We start from the raw sequence: 15900 nt of genomic DNA, 5'->3' as shown, positions 1-15900 counted from the left end.
GGGGAGTGAACCAGCAGAAGGAAGATCTTTCTCTCTGCCTCTCCCTTTCACTGTCTGTAACTCTACCTCTCAAATAAATAAAATAAAATATTTTTTAAAAAGATATTTCATAAGATATTATGACAATACATATGCAGAATGGGAGTTGCTGGGTAACTATTCAGTGATATTCAAGTGAAAGAGGCATTAGTAGCCATTGCTCTGTTGCTGAACTCTACTCTCAGCTGTAAAATTCTATGACATCTAGAGCAGTCATTTAAATTTACCTGATTTCATTTTTAAATTTTTTCTCTTTTTTTAAATTCAAAAGTTAGTTACATAAAAAGGAGAGACAATGAGAGATATTCCATCTGCTGGTTCACTCCCCAGATGGCTGCCTCAGTAGATACTGGTTCAGGCTTAGTCAGGAGCCAGGACCTTCTTCCGGGTCTCCCATGTGGGTAGCAGGAACCCAGGCACTTGGTCCATCATCCACTGCTTTTTCCAGGCTGTTAATAGGGGTCTTAATGTCCCTAATCTATTTTGAAAAATCAAAGCAACTCATAGGACCAATGCTGTGCTTAGTGGCCTAAGCTGCCACCTGCAGCACCAGCATCCCATATGGGCACCAGTTCTAGTCTTGACTGCTCCTGTTCTGATCCAGTTCTCTACTGTGGTCTGGAAAAGCAGTAGAAAATGGCCCAAGTGCTTGGGCCCCCACATCTGCATGAGAGACCTGGAAGAAGTTCCTGGCTCCTGGCTTTGGATGGGCCCAGCTCCAGCCATTGTGGCCATTTGAGGAGTGAACCAATGGATGGAAAACCTTTTTCTCTGTACCTTCTGTGTCTGTAACTGGGCCTCTCAAATAAGTAAAATCTTTATAAATGAAAAAAAAAAAAGCCATTTACATAGGCATTTTCTTAACCTACTAGAAGGATGAGTATTTCTTCATGAGAGGTTAACCCTTCTGAGACCCAAATTTGTCTTTAAGCCTTTGAATCTCTTCCTGTTCTTCTCTGGTAGATTCAGCTTATGTTAATAATTAAGGACCCAGTGTCCAGGGCCGGTAACATTATAGACTCTTTCACTCATTAGCTGTGTGACCTTGAATAAATTCCTGGTTCTCTGCAAACCAAAAGTCTGAAAAGCAAAGATAAAAATAGTACTTACTTTTCAGGGAACTGACTAGTTTTAATGAAATAATGGGTGTAATTGTTTTAGCATAGTGCCTGAGCCCATAGCAAGTGCTTAAAGCTGATTATTTTTGCTGATCCTTTGTCATTATTAATAATATTATATAATTATAAATTTAGTAAAGCTACATATTTTAAATTAGTTATTGGATTTAGCCTGTCTCAAATGGCTCTCTGTGTCATTAAGGTTGCAACGTTTAATGTGGGTATGATATTGTTAATATATTTTGCTTGTGGATAGTTAGTTTGTTAAAGAAACCATTTCAATGCATTATTCTGTAGTCTGTGTTAAAGAAGGTGGGGGTAGTGGACAGTGAGGGGCTGAACCATCAGGTTTAAGTGAAAATCCAATGTAATTAAGATGCCTAGCTAAGAATAGAATTGAGATATTTGGACTCCAATCAATATGTACTTAAGATAGAGTTGCTTTTCAAGTGCAAGAAAAAGGGATTCTTGGCCTGAAATGTTTCTACCATCATGCACACTATACCCTCCACTTGTGCTAACAAAACAGACATATAAATGTCACAAGAAATCTCTATGTCCAGGTTGCTTTTCCTGACTACTTCCAATTTGTCACACCCTGATTACAACCTGATGCCTTTTTGCAATAAGGAAAAACATGAATGAGGTTTATACAGGTACTTGGTGGCATACAGAACATTATGATCTCATAGACTTCTGTCTGAATCTCAGCTGTGTTATTTACATTGACTGTGTTACCTTGAGAAGATTCTTACATGTCTTCCTCCAATCCCATGTGATGGTTAAATGAAATAAATGTGCTCCTTAAGTGTCTATCATATCCCAGGCAAAGTAAGAGATACAAAAAGAAATCTATAGATGGATTCTAACCTTAAGAGAGATATATTTGTCTCTATTGTGTAGAGGGTGACCTCCATCTCAATCAGTAAACAGCAATACAATAAATGCTAACATGAAATGGTTAGATAAATATAAAAACTCAGGGCAGGAGTAACAGTAAAACTGTCTTCTGCCAGTTAATAGTTACTTTAGGCACAGGTGTTAAGATGTTGACTAAGATGCCTGTGTCCCGTACAGGAGTACCTGAGTTCCATTCCTGGCCCCAGCTCCTGACTCCAGGTTCCTGCGAATGCAGACTCAAGGAGACAGTGATGTGGTTCAAATAACTATGTTCCTTCCACTCATGTATGAGACTTGCATTGAGTCACCAGCTGCCAGTTTTGGTCTGTCCCACCCCTGGCATATTAACAGTGAATAAGAGTTATCTCCTGCTCTCTGCCTCTCAAATAACTAAATAATTTTCAAAAATAGTTGCTGTTTCAGTTTGCTTCCCTCTGTCTCAGTTTCTGTATTTCTGAAGTAGGGCAAATGCAACCTATCGATAGGATAGCTGTGCAGAAGGTAGACACACACACACACACACACACACATATATATATATAAACATTTCACTCTGCACTCTTCTGTCAAAGCAACCACATCTTACTGTACCCTATACAACCAGGTACAGAATAAACCAGGCATGAGAGCATCAAAAAACAGTGTGGGAGACTTCATTCAGATCTATCTTTATTTCATATTTTGGGAGAGAGAAGTTTGGGAAGAGGAAGATCTGAGCAAATCGTACGGGCAGAAGGTCGCAATGACTACAGCAGATGGGAACCGGGGAAGCATGGCTTCCCATGGGGTGCTGTTTCCTCATATCACACAGTTGTTTCCCCTCCATGGTGTGTATTAAAAGGAGCAGAACAGCATGATGCCTTAGACACCTGAAGCTCCTCTATTTGTAGATGGAGATTTAAGGACCACAGTGAAAACCTGACCTGACAAAGGTATTAATAAGTGGATTGCTGCATTACAATTAGAGCTGAAATTTCTGTGGATGCTGCTGCTTCAGATGGTATATACTCTGTACCCTTCTGCAGAATGCAGAATCTCGGGAGAGGTCTCAACTCCTCAAGGTCTTATGTGTAAACCAGGAGTCAGCCTTCAAAGCCTAGGATCACTGCTTGAGGCTGGCAAAGCCCCAGATTGGCCCTATGTGCCTCTCAAGTGGCAATTCCCATGAAAGTTCTCACAAAAACATAGAGGAAAGAAATGAGATCCTTTATTAAATCAGTTTTAGGCTTGTTGCCTGCTGTCCTATCTTGGCCAGCTCAACTTTTTGGCTCACAAACATAAAATACAGGTGCTGATCTCGGGAGTCCAGAAGGCTCCAGAACGTTGACCCTGGGGCAAACAATCACCCAGGTGCTCTTTTTACCCCAGAGCACATCTAAGCTTTATGTTACTGGTCAGAGCTGCTGAGAGAAACAAGCCATTCAACTCCTTGGCCAGGTAGCAGTGCAAGAACCACAACAAACAGCAGCATCTGGAAACATATAATCAGAATTGGCACACTTGCAGGGGAAATGCAATGCAGTATATTAAATTATTTCTACAACTGTGAGTCTGTCTTTAAAAGGGAAAAAATAATCCCACAGTATGTTTCATATTTCAATTTTAGAAGAGGGAGTCTTGGTTTTTAATGTCAAACTAATAGTTCAGGGTAAGGCATGCAGTTGTCTCCGTAATTTATTTTCATGTGCTTATTTATTTATTTATGGCTAGCAGAGTTCCAAAAACAATTTGAAGCAAAGGAGATGTAGTTATTATTTATTTATTTTTTCTTTTCCAAGTTTAGTTGGGCCAAAAGTTTCATTGAGTAGCTCATCAGTGCACTGGAAATTTGGGGGGCAGATAAAATATGAAACATTATCCTTGGCTTCAAGGTCTCAATCATAGGGAAAAAACATGGACTTTAATAATAATTCAGATGTTCAGAATGTTTGGTTTTACATGTTTTATCACAAGCTGAACCCAATTCAATCTTTTAAGTTGATGATTTGAGCAAATATAATTTTCTGTGACTTCTGCATGATTAACCTGATATTGAGAGGAGAAAGAGTATCTGCTCAGATCCACCTAGCTGATAGATGGTAGAATAAAATCTATAATCTCAGAATTCTGAAATGCAAAATCATTATTGATTGAGCAGCACAGGCTCTAAGACATGAGAGAGAAGAACAAGAGAGAAAAGATAAATAAGGATTTGGTTTGGTGGAACTGAGAACTGAGATTTATCTATCGATATATCTATATATCTATATATGGATACACACACACACACACACACACATAGTGAGGCCTTTCCATCCCTTCACAGAGGGTACTGATCCTGTCTACATACACTTCATATCTACTGGGTGCTGAATGCCTCCTGAATTTAAGCCCCTTGCCTTTTTTCCTTCTCAGAATGGCACCAAAGTTAGTTCAGACTACCCTTACAATTATCCCAGCTCTCCCACCTCTCCATGTGAGAGCTTAGAATTAACATGGCCTTCACAGGGCCAAACATAATCATTGAGCACTAGTCATGGTAGGATCCATGGGGCCTCCTCTTCACAGATGAACTGGTGGTGCAATCTGGAACTCATACCTACCAGGAGGACTTTCATCAATGGAAAACAGAACAATTCCTCTTTTCATTCTCCTTTCTTGCCTTTGATTGGCCATTGTGAGATGCAACCATTTTCTGTGGCTACTCCAAAGAGGTCTAAAATGATCCAATGAAGGTGTGCCTACCTTGTTAACACACTACCTTGTCATGACTTTACCTGGAACTATTTTCTATACTTATCTTTAGGAATCATGCTCTCCTTGTTTTCTTGTTCTCTCTGCTCACACCTTCTCAGTTCCCTATGACTCACCAAACAGTCCACATCTCAATCTTTGGAACTCTTCTCATGTAGGCTCAATATTTTGGGGGGAAATATTCATATCATTGATGAATGTCTAATGTATTTCTCCAATCTAGACCTGTTTTCTTGACTTCAGATGTGTTTAAGCCAACAGACTGATTACAGTATGTATGTGGTTGTCTACTTCACATCCCAAGCAACATGACTGAAAGCAGACTCTTCATTTTTACCATGTACATCAAACAAACAAACAAGAAGTCTGCTACTCAGCAAATTTTCCTAACCCATGAAAATGGAAGTTGCAACCTATCACTGTCTCAGTCATCTCTGGCTTCCTTTTCCGACCACCACTCCTTCTCCAATGCATTGCAAATACAGCACTTATCCATTTTGCCTCCTTTTACAGCTTCCAATCTGATTCAAGGTCCCATTGTCTTTTGCTGTGTTACTTTTTGCAAATCCTAACTAGTGTCTTTGCTGCTATCCTGTCCCCCTATTTTCAATACAAAAGACTGAGGGGTTAGCTGACATATCTCATTAACTTATAAATTTCTCAACTTTTGCATCTTAGACAAGAAGACAGTCCTTAAAATAACTGACAATGTATTTTTTAAAGATTTTATTTATTTTATTTTTGAGAGATAGAGTTACATACAGACAGTGAGAAAGGTCTTCCTTCTGTTGGTTCACCCCCCAGATGGCCGCAACAGCCAGAGCTGCGCCGATCTGAAGCCAGGAGCCAGGTGCTTCTTCCCAGTATCCCATATCGGTGCAGGGGCCCGCGGACTTGGGCCATCTTCCACTGCTTTCCTAGGCCCCAACAGAGAACTGGATTGGAAGAGGGGCAGCCAGGACTAGAACCGGTGCCCATATGGGATGTTAGCACCGCAGGCGGAGGATTAACCTACTGCACCACGGCACTGGCCCCGACAATGTATCTTTAATCTATCTCTCCATGACTTCAGCCATGGCTGCTATCTTGCGCTCCTTACACATCTGCCAACATGCAATGTCTGCTCTCCCCTGGAGCAGCTGCATCTGCTGTTTCTCTGCATAGAAGGAAGATACTCTGGCTTTCTCAACTCTTCAGGTCATTGTTAAGAAAATGCCTTTCAACAAGGCCCATCATCCTGCCCCCGTTAATAATTTCAAAGTATCTGTTTCTTCAATCTTTGTTTTATTTTCCTGTATAACATTTCTCCCATTCAACATGAGACATGTTTTACTTATTTATTTAGTTTATGGTGTGTATGTACCCTCTTACTGAGAGCACCATGAGACTGGGGTTCTTCTCCACCCTCTTGTCCCCATATTCTGTGTCTGGCAAATCAAAGGTGCTCAATAGATGTTGGCTAAATGAATGAGCACTCTATTTTCCCTGAGTGCTCTATGATTGCCTTCCTTTTGGGATCAATGTTTCCAACTGCTGATGTGATGAGAAGGGTGTGGTAAAATTCACTACTTCCTACTTAGCGCCAGATCAGAAGCTGCATCCTCCATGTGTGAAAAACTATAATACATCCTTTGGAGCATGACTGTGATTCTTGCCATTACCAAGGAAGCAGCAAGAGCATCAACATGAGAGAACATCACACTTATAAAAGGCTCTCTGTGACCTTCACTCAAGAGGCTTTCAGTCTCATAGGATAGATAAGATTTTCCCAAGTAGTTGCAATAGTTTGTTATCTGTAATGAGTTACAGAGTGGCATATGGGCATATGAAAAGAAATAATAGGTTGGGGAAGACTTTAATTTTTCATTCAAGCCAAGTCTTGCTGCTGTATTTTAGTAAGCAAAGGCAGATAGAAGGGGAACATTACAGGTATTTGAAAACAATAATTCTTATTTGGGAAGATAGACTCTGACAGAGGAAGATTCTCATAGCCATGGCTGAGTATCAGACTTCATTCAGGTTCTGAGGAGCAGCGTCAGGGTAGACCACTAGATCAACAAAGGCCTCACAGAGCCAGCCCTGTGGGTAATGGTTTGTGGAAAGATAATAATACGTAAAAATTCAGCTTCTATCAGCTGATCAGTACCCCCTGAAGTCTCTTCAAAACAATTTGTAAAACTTATGGAATTTTAAGTATGTTTTTTTTTCTCAACACAATGAAGTATATGGGGAATGAACCAGCAGATGAAAGATCTAGCTCTCTGTCTCTCTCTCTCTCTCGCTCTGTAACTCTGAGTTTCATATAGATAAATAAATATTTAAAAAAATAAAAAAAAGAACTCACAGAAACTCTAAGAGAAAATACAGATGCCAGATATGTACATGGCTTATATAAAAGGGCTGGTTAGTGAACAAGGGAGCAAACAATTGTTATCATTACAATGAAAATTCATGTGGTTAGTTACATTGAGCAAGGGCTTATTGTGCAAATGGCCTTCAATAAATGTGAATGCACATCTGGGTTTTCATAAAACAGATCGTTTTACAGAAAAGCTCATGTATAATTTTTTGACCATTGCCACTCTAGCTTGCCATTTAAAAGTTGGGGAAGTTAATTTAGTTTTAACAGGACAAGAAAGTCATTTACACTATAAAATATATTTTGTGTTTCTGTTACTGAATTGACACTCTAGCAGAGACAGAGAATACAGGAATTTATTAAAGCATTCTTGGGGTAGTAGCAATGTTTTGTTCTTAATTTGGGTGTTAGCTCTAAGTGTGATCAGAAGGCCAAACACTCATTTATCTGTACAGTTATGTGCATTTCTTAGATTGTATGTTGGATTTCAATAAAATGTTTTAAAAAATAGGCATCTCTTTAAATGGCAGACAAACTTGTCTAGACTAGATGACAATTTTGAGTCCCAGCCTTGCTTGGTTTTAGTTGTATGGATTTACATACCCCTCCTAAACTCAGTTTCTGTTTATATAAAAAGGATATAACAATTACACAACCACTAGAAAGATTCAAAGAGATAAGACCCAAAGATATGTTTTACAAATTATAAGTCTCAGTTTGTGTCTGAATGATTTTTGCTCTTGTTTCAGTGACCTGTTAATTATCAGTTCTTCTGTTTCCACCTTAGTATACCTTTTATAGATGCTGACAAAAATCAGTTCTGTTTCTATATGCTAATAACCAACTATCCAAAAAGATAATTGAGAAAATATTCCACTTAAAATATCATCAATAGGAATAGCATACTTGGGAATAAATTCATCAAGGGTAGGTAAGTCTCATGCACTGAAAATTATTTGATAGTGTTTAAAGGAATTGAAGGAAACTCAAATCAATGAAAAGATATCCTGTGTTCACAGATTAGAAGAATTAATATTATTAAACTACCTGTACCATCCAAAACAATCTACAAATTCAATGCAATACTCATCAAAATTCTAGTGAAATTTTTCATGGAAAAAAATTTCTAAAATTTCTATGGAAACACAGATAACTCAGAACAAACCAAAATAAAAAAAAAGAAGAAGAAGAAAAAAGCTGAACTATCACACTTCCTGATTCCAAGGTATCCTCCAAAGCTATAGTACTCTGAATAGTATGACACTGGCATAAAAAACATATATATGGGTCAACAGAACAGATTATAGAACCTAGAAATAAACTCACTTTTATTTGGTCATGTCTTTGACAAAGGCACCACAAATATGCAATGGAGACAGGATAATCTCTTCAATAAATTGTCCTGGAACTACTGGGTAAACACATATTACAAAACAATGACACTTACTGTGGGGAGCAACTCGGACTAGACTGTTACTGGAATTAAGACTTATTCTATGCATCTGCTCTCCCACAATATGGTGCTGAGAAGGGAGTAACAACTTCTACGCAGCTGCCTCTTGCCAACTTGAGTGATGACCTGCAGGAGCTGATCCTGCTCCTGATTGGAGGAGAGCAGCGTACTCGGCGTGTGGGTAGCAGAGTTGGGATTGGCGGAAGAGGACTATAAGGGAGGAGAGAGACAACATGCACCAGGAACATCTATCTGAAGGAACATCTGAGCAGCCCCCGAGAGAGCTGGCCGGCAGTGTGCCGCTCCCCCGCGGAAGTGGGGAAAGTGGCAGGGGGAACCGCCCTTCCACGGAGGTGGAAGGGACGGTAGCCAACCCGGGAAGAACCAGCAGCAAACCCGGGAAGGGCCGAGCAGACGAAAGAACAACGCAGGGTCCTGTGTCGTTCCTCCACGAAGACGGGGCGCGACATAATGGTGCCGTGACTCGGATAGGAAGCCTAGGCAGGGTTTAGTGTCGTTCCTCCATGAAGAGGGGGAGCGACACTTACCATGCCATACAGTAGACCCTTATCTAATACCATATACAAAAATTAGATCAAAATGAATCAAAGGCCTAAATGTAACACTCCAAACCGTGAAACTACCAGAAGAAAATATAAGAAAAAATACTCTTGGACACTGGTCTTGGGAATGAATTTTGAAAGATATGACACCAAAATCATAGGCATCAAAAGCACAAATCAACCAATGAGACTAAACTAAAATGTTTCTGCACAGTGAAGGAGACAGTCAACAAAGGAAACCCACAGAATGGGAGAAAGTACTTGCAAACTAAATGAACTGTTAAGGGGTAAATACTCAAAGTATATATGGAACTCATAAAACTCAAAAGGAAAACCTGAAGCAAACCAAAGCAACAGAAAATAATTCAGACAAAACATGGACAAAGGATTTGGATAGACATTGTAGGAGGCTTCTGCTTGGGGTGCTTGCATCTCATTTCAGACAGCCTGCGGTCCAGTCCTGTTTCTTCTTTTCCCAGTTTCCTGCTAGTGTGCTCTTTAGGAGGCAGCAGATGGTGCTCAAACATTTAGGTCTCTGCCACTTCCTTTGGAGCCCACAGTGGAGTTCCTGGCTACTGGTTTTGACAGGACCCCTCCGTATCTGTTGTGGACATTTGGCAAGCAAAACAATGGATGAAAGATGTTGATCTATCTCTCTATCGCTGTCATCTCTATCTCTACTGCCTCTATCTTTGTCACTTCTAGCTCTACCTCTGTTGCTCTGCTTTTCAAATAAATAAAAATAAATAAACATACTTTAAAAATAAAATATTTAATAGATACATAGATGAAAAAGATTGGCATCCAAAATATATAACTAACATTAAAAATTTTAAAAAATACATTTATTTAAATGGGTAAAAGTTATAATCCATTTATTCCCAGAAGAGAAAAAAACTTACAGGCTTGAAACAGGCCAAAGATTTTTGAAAATTCACTCCATTTTTCCAGTTAATTTTGGAACACTAAAAACAACAAAATGAAAACCAATATGACTAACCACCTATAACCATATCAAAATCATTACAAACCGCTTTACATCCATCAGCTCGATAGAAAAAAATGACTTATTATTTTGATAATTCAATATGTACTAATTATCCTAAATTCTGTATTGTTTAGTCACTTTCATAAACCTCTGAATGTTTTGTGTTTAAAGACATGATTTTTTATGCAGACTTTTCCATTTTTTTATGAAGTCTTACCCATTGCATTTAAATGGCTGAAAGGATTGGCATAAGGAAAGAAGAGTGGTAGTCAGTAGATGTCAAGTAGTTCAATTGTTTGGTAGAATCCTGTAAGCAGCCTTGGGTCCCAGATGAAATCTATACAGGGTATAAGTACTAGCATGTGTACAAATGTTAGTCACGCAGCCTGTACTCTGCAAAAGCTGACGTCTTAGTCTTGACATCAGGCCTGCATCCTCTGAAGGAGGTACTTGTAACTGGTCTTAGATGCATGTTCAGCTTTGCTTCCAGAGTCTGCTAGGAATCTGTCCCCGCAGACCACTACCATCATGCCTCAAGATGGAACACTGCTTTGAACTCCTGTCTCCATGATGTTAGAATGGGTACCAGCTGCATTATCACACCATGACACTCTTACTCCTGTTTGTAGGATTCTGGGTCACACATTTGGCTCCCTATGTATTTGGAGATTCTGTCAGAGACTTAGCAGAATGGATAAAGCTCTTTGAAAATGGGTTTATGTTTGTAGATATTTCTCCAACTCCCCAGAAAATGATGGGGACTAGAGAAAGGGAAGACACTGCCATAGATAAGAACATAGGCTTTGTATTCAGCAGAATCACTTACCCTTAATTAAAAAATTGGGAACATTAATATAGTTATGAAGTAACTTATTTTATTCAGAAATATTTATTGAGTACTAAATATGTATCAGAGACTGTTCTAGGCTTTGAAAACAAATAAATGATAGAAAATAACCAGTTCAACCATTCTTATAAGTTTAGATTCTAGCGAGAAATGGAGGATGGAAGAGAGAAGGAGATGATTTGCTTAAATGTCTCATCACTGTTTCTGGTATATAGCTCAATAAATGGCATACTTACTTAAAATGCCCAATGATAGGTAAATATATGAAGGCAGGCTGCTCTCGGTCTTGTATTAGTCTATGTGGCATTAAATAACTATTTAATGAATTACTGAATGAGTGGCTCTGCCAAATCAGTGGATAAAGACTTGAAGAAAGTCAAATTCTAGTTTTTCTAGTACTCAGCTACCTCTTCTATAAAATCATGAAAGGATAACAAAACCAAACCATGGCTTCCAGTTATGGTCTCATTACCATATCTCCTACCTCCATCCTGAGAATTCAGTCCAGATTCCAGTATACCTATCCATTTATTCCCCTCGCTAGCCTCCTACAAAAGTTCTATGTGTAAGACCAACCTATGTAATCACAACCCTGCAAATTTCCCTTTTGTTTCTTGCACCTATGCCTTTGCTCACAGGACTTCCTCCAGCAGGACTTCTTGCCATTTGCATCTCAACATCAATCATATTCTTCAGAGAACAGTCCTATTGCCCCTTCAGCCCCATCTTGTATATCTAGGAACTCCTCTGCCATGCGAGTGAATTTCACTGAGCTTGACACTAACTTGCATCAGCCGAATTTAGTTGTGATTCTTTGCTTTTGTTTATTCTTTATTCTGAGAGCAGAAGCACTTTAACTTCTCTTTGTTTTCTCAGACTTCTCAGTGCATGTCTTGTAACAGATGCTCAATAAATGTTTCTTGATGTGAACTGGGTGATTATACAACTGGAAAGACATTGCCAGTGTTGTTTTATTACGGGTTTACACGAAGGCTCACAAGATATTTTAAAACAAAGTTTAGCTTCTTCGAAGATACTCAGCTAATAGAACATGCTTCATACATCGCTTAGGTAAAAAAAAAAAAAAAACATGGGGAATTTCAAAATCTGGATGTAAAAAACAATCTATCATTTCATGGTAACATGAAATAAGATAATAACAAAATATCAAGAGTTAAAACAGAAAGTCAATTATACTCATAAATTGGTCTTAAACCTAATTCTGAAACTTACTTTAACTTCCTTATCTCAGAGACAACACAGTAAGTAGAAAGACAACTGGATTTAGTGCGAGAAAAATCTGGGTTCAATTAATATAATCAATATTTTCCAGCCCTATGAATAAGTGAAATGCCCTTTAATATTCTTGAAGGCTTGGTTTCTCATGGATTGCATATAATTAGATATAATACATAGATTGCTTTTTGTATTTTATAGTATGATATAAAGAATTTAGCTTACAATCTAGTCCATATGAAGTAAGCAATGCATATTGGTTCTCCCCATTCATAAAATGAAAATCTTGGGGAAAATCACAGAAGGCCTTCACTATCTACACAAATAGTATCCATAGTTACGGGCAATATCTGGAATCCAATATCTGCCTGTTGAGATAGTACAAAAGGTATCATAATCACCCTACTATTGACCACCAACATTGCTTCATGAAACAGATTTAATCCAGTAAATACCTAATTTGCCACTGAAGAGGAAGAAAGAAGTCAAAGAGAGAAAGAAGTAAGATAATAATTATTATTAAATTGCTATAGGAAGATGAGAAAAGATTAAAGCTCTTTTTTTTTATCTTTTATTTAATGAATATAAATTTCCAAAGTACGACTCATGGGTTACAATGGCTTCCCCCCCCATACCGTCCCTCCCACCCACAACCCTCCCCTTTACCACTCCCTCTACCCTTCCATTCACATCAAGATTCATTTTCGATTATCTTAATATACAGAAGATCAGCTTAGTATACCTTAAGTAAGGATTTCAACAGTTTGCTCCCACACAGAAACATAAAGTGAAAAATAATAGATGATTTTTTTTAAATGATGATGAAATCAGATCAGACCTATTGTCATGTTTAATCCCAGTGAGAGTCAAGTTGGGAATTGATAATTTCTTTCTTTTTTTTTTTTTTTTTTTTTTTACAGAAGATCAGTTTAGTGTACATTAAGTAAAGATTTCAATCGTTTGCACCCCCATAGAAACACAAAGTGAAATATACTGTTTGAGTACTCGTTATAGCATTAAGCCTCAGTGTACAGCACATTAAGGACAGAGATCCTACATGAGGAGTAAGTGCACAGTGACTCCTGTTGTTGACTTTACAAATTGACACTCCTGTTTGTGGCATCAGTAATCTCCCTATGCACCAGTCATGAGTTTCTAAGGCTATGGAAGCCCCTTGAGTTCTCCGACTCTTATCTTGTTTAGACACGGTCATAGCCAAAGTGGAGGTTCTCTCCTCCCTTCAGAGAAAGGCACCTCCCTCTTTGAAGACCTGTTCTTTCCACTGGGATCTCACTCACAGAGATCTTGGAAACATACCAGGGGATTCCAATTCAATCCCATCAAGGTGGCATGTGCCAATGCCATCTCACTATTCCAAGTGATCAATTTCAGTTCACAATTGATCATAATGAAAGGACTAAGAGTCAAAGGGAGCACATAAACAAGTCTAGTATCTGCTAACACTAACCGATAGAATAAATAAAGGGGAGAGTGATCCAACATGGGAAGTGAGATACTCAGCAGACTCATAGAATGGTGGATGTCCTAAATAGCACTCTGGCCTCCGAATCAGCCCTAAAGGCACTCGGATCTGGCTGAAAAGCCCATGAGAGTATTTCAGGCATGGAAAGCCAAGACACTCTGGCAAAAAGATCTCTGTGAGTGAGATTAAAGCTCTTTTAAAAAGCATGGTATGGTGAAAAAAAAAATAGTATCTCTGGGAAATCTATCAGAGTTTTCAGGCCAGAATGATCCCAGTGGATTTTATTTCTATTAAAGGTTACCATAAAAGTGAGTGAGATGGGCCAGCGTTACAGCTCAATAGGCTAATCCTCCGCCTGCGGAGCTGGCACACCAAGTTCTCCAGCACACGGGGTTCTAGTCCCAGTCGGGGTGGGGATTCTGTCCCAGTTGCTCCTCTTCCATTCCAGTTCTCTGCTGTGGCCCTGGAGGGCAGTGGAAGCTGACCCAAGTGTTTGGGCCTTGTACCCACAAGGGAGACCAGGAGACACACCTGGTTCCTGGCTTTGGATCAGCATGGTGCGCCAGCCACAGCACGCAGGCCGCAGCGGCCATTTGGGGGTGAACCAATGGAAAAAGGAAGACCTTTCTTTCTGTCTCTCTCTCACTGTCCACTCTGCCTGTCAAAAAATAAAAAATAAAAAAAAGTGAATGAGATGAAGTTGATTTCCACCTGTCAACATCTTTTAGGACCAAATCTCTATACTTATTAATTTCTTGGAATTCTAGGATGGCCATGGCTGATGTTCCTAGGACCCAAGGCAGCCACCATATCACAAGGGTCTGAACTGGATTTCCTGATTTAGATCCCAAAGTCTCATCTTTTCAAAAGCACAAGGAAGTTAAAATTGACCAAGTCTTGACTTCAGGGAATTACCCTTTTAAAAAATTATTTTCTTTAGAAAGCACCACATGTCTGGGTTTTTCCATCTCATCATTGACATGATCATTTTTGTGGGCTTAGTAATGATATTCCTTTTAAACTTTAGTCTAAGGGGTGATGTCCTTTTAAAAGAGAAAAAAAGTCTCCTTATTTAGCTATTTAAATAAAATCCATGGGAAAAAGGGTGAATTTGATGCATGTTACAGAAAGCGCTAATAGTATAGCAGAAGCTACCCTTGAGAGACAGCTAGCCTGCCTGGGCAGTGTGCTTACAATGTGAGTGGGGGAAGCAATTTAGGCTGGGGCTTTTCCTTGGCTATTGGGATTAATAATTTCATCAGCCATCCTCTTATTTTGTTTGATCTTTTAAAATTATTTTGTGTTTCATTTGTATGTTATGACATTAAAAACCAAAATGTCAAAATGGACTACGGAAGCCTCAGGCAAAAATTTTACTGTTTTTTTCAATTTTTTTCTTGCTGTTGATTATAAGAGGCTCACTGCAGAAATGTGAAAAATAGAGAAAATGCTAACAACAGTATAAAACTTTCATATATAACCAATTAGAAGTGTGTGTGTGTTTATGAGCAATACACATATATACACTCAAATATAAATATAGATCCATTTTCTTCCAGCTTTGGTCTGTGCCTATTAGTGTTTTGTCTTTATATACAATACTGGCAAAATCATATATTCAGTTTCTTTAGTTTGTCTGCATGGATTTTGTTTTGGTTTTATTCAGCCTCAGATGAGGCATGTAATTGAGGCAATCTCAGTCTTTATTTCATGGCAATTATCATTGATTCTTTCAAGGCTTCTTACTTGTATTATTTTACTTTATATTTTATTTTCTATTAATTTTCTTTTCCTGACCTTACTCTCTTCCTTCCTGAAAACATTTATCATTTACTTAGATACAGAGTCAATCAACAAATATTTTATTATTTTATACATATTAATAAATTCATTTACATAAATTGTAAATTTATTATTATTTACTGCTGTTTCTTAATTTATTTTTTTATTTATTTATTTTTTATCTTTTATTTAATGAATATAAAGTTCCAAAGTACGACTTATGCATTACAATGGCTCCCCCCCATACCGTCCCTCCCACCCACAACCCTCCCCTTTACCACTCCCTCTCCCCTTCCATTCACATCAAGATTCATTTTCGATTATCTTAATATACAGAAGATCAGCTTAGTATACCTTAAGTAAGGATTTCAACAGTTTGCTCCCACACAGAAACATAAA

The sequence above is a fragment of the Oryctolagus cuniculus genome, chromosome 1 (assembly GCF_051225735.1).
Source record: "Oryctolagus cuniculus isolate XC-2025 breed Fujian yellow rabbit chromosome 1, ASM5122573v1, whole genome shotgun sequence".
Classification (NCBI taxonomy): domain Eukaryota; kingdom Metazoa; phylum Chordata; class Mammalia; order Lagomorpha; family Leporidae; genus Oryctolagus; species Oryctolagus cuniculus.
This window is presented reverse-complemented; position numbering follows the sequence as displayed.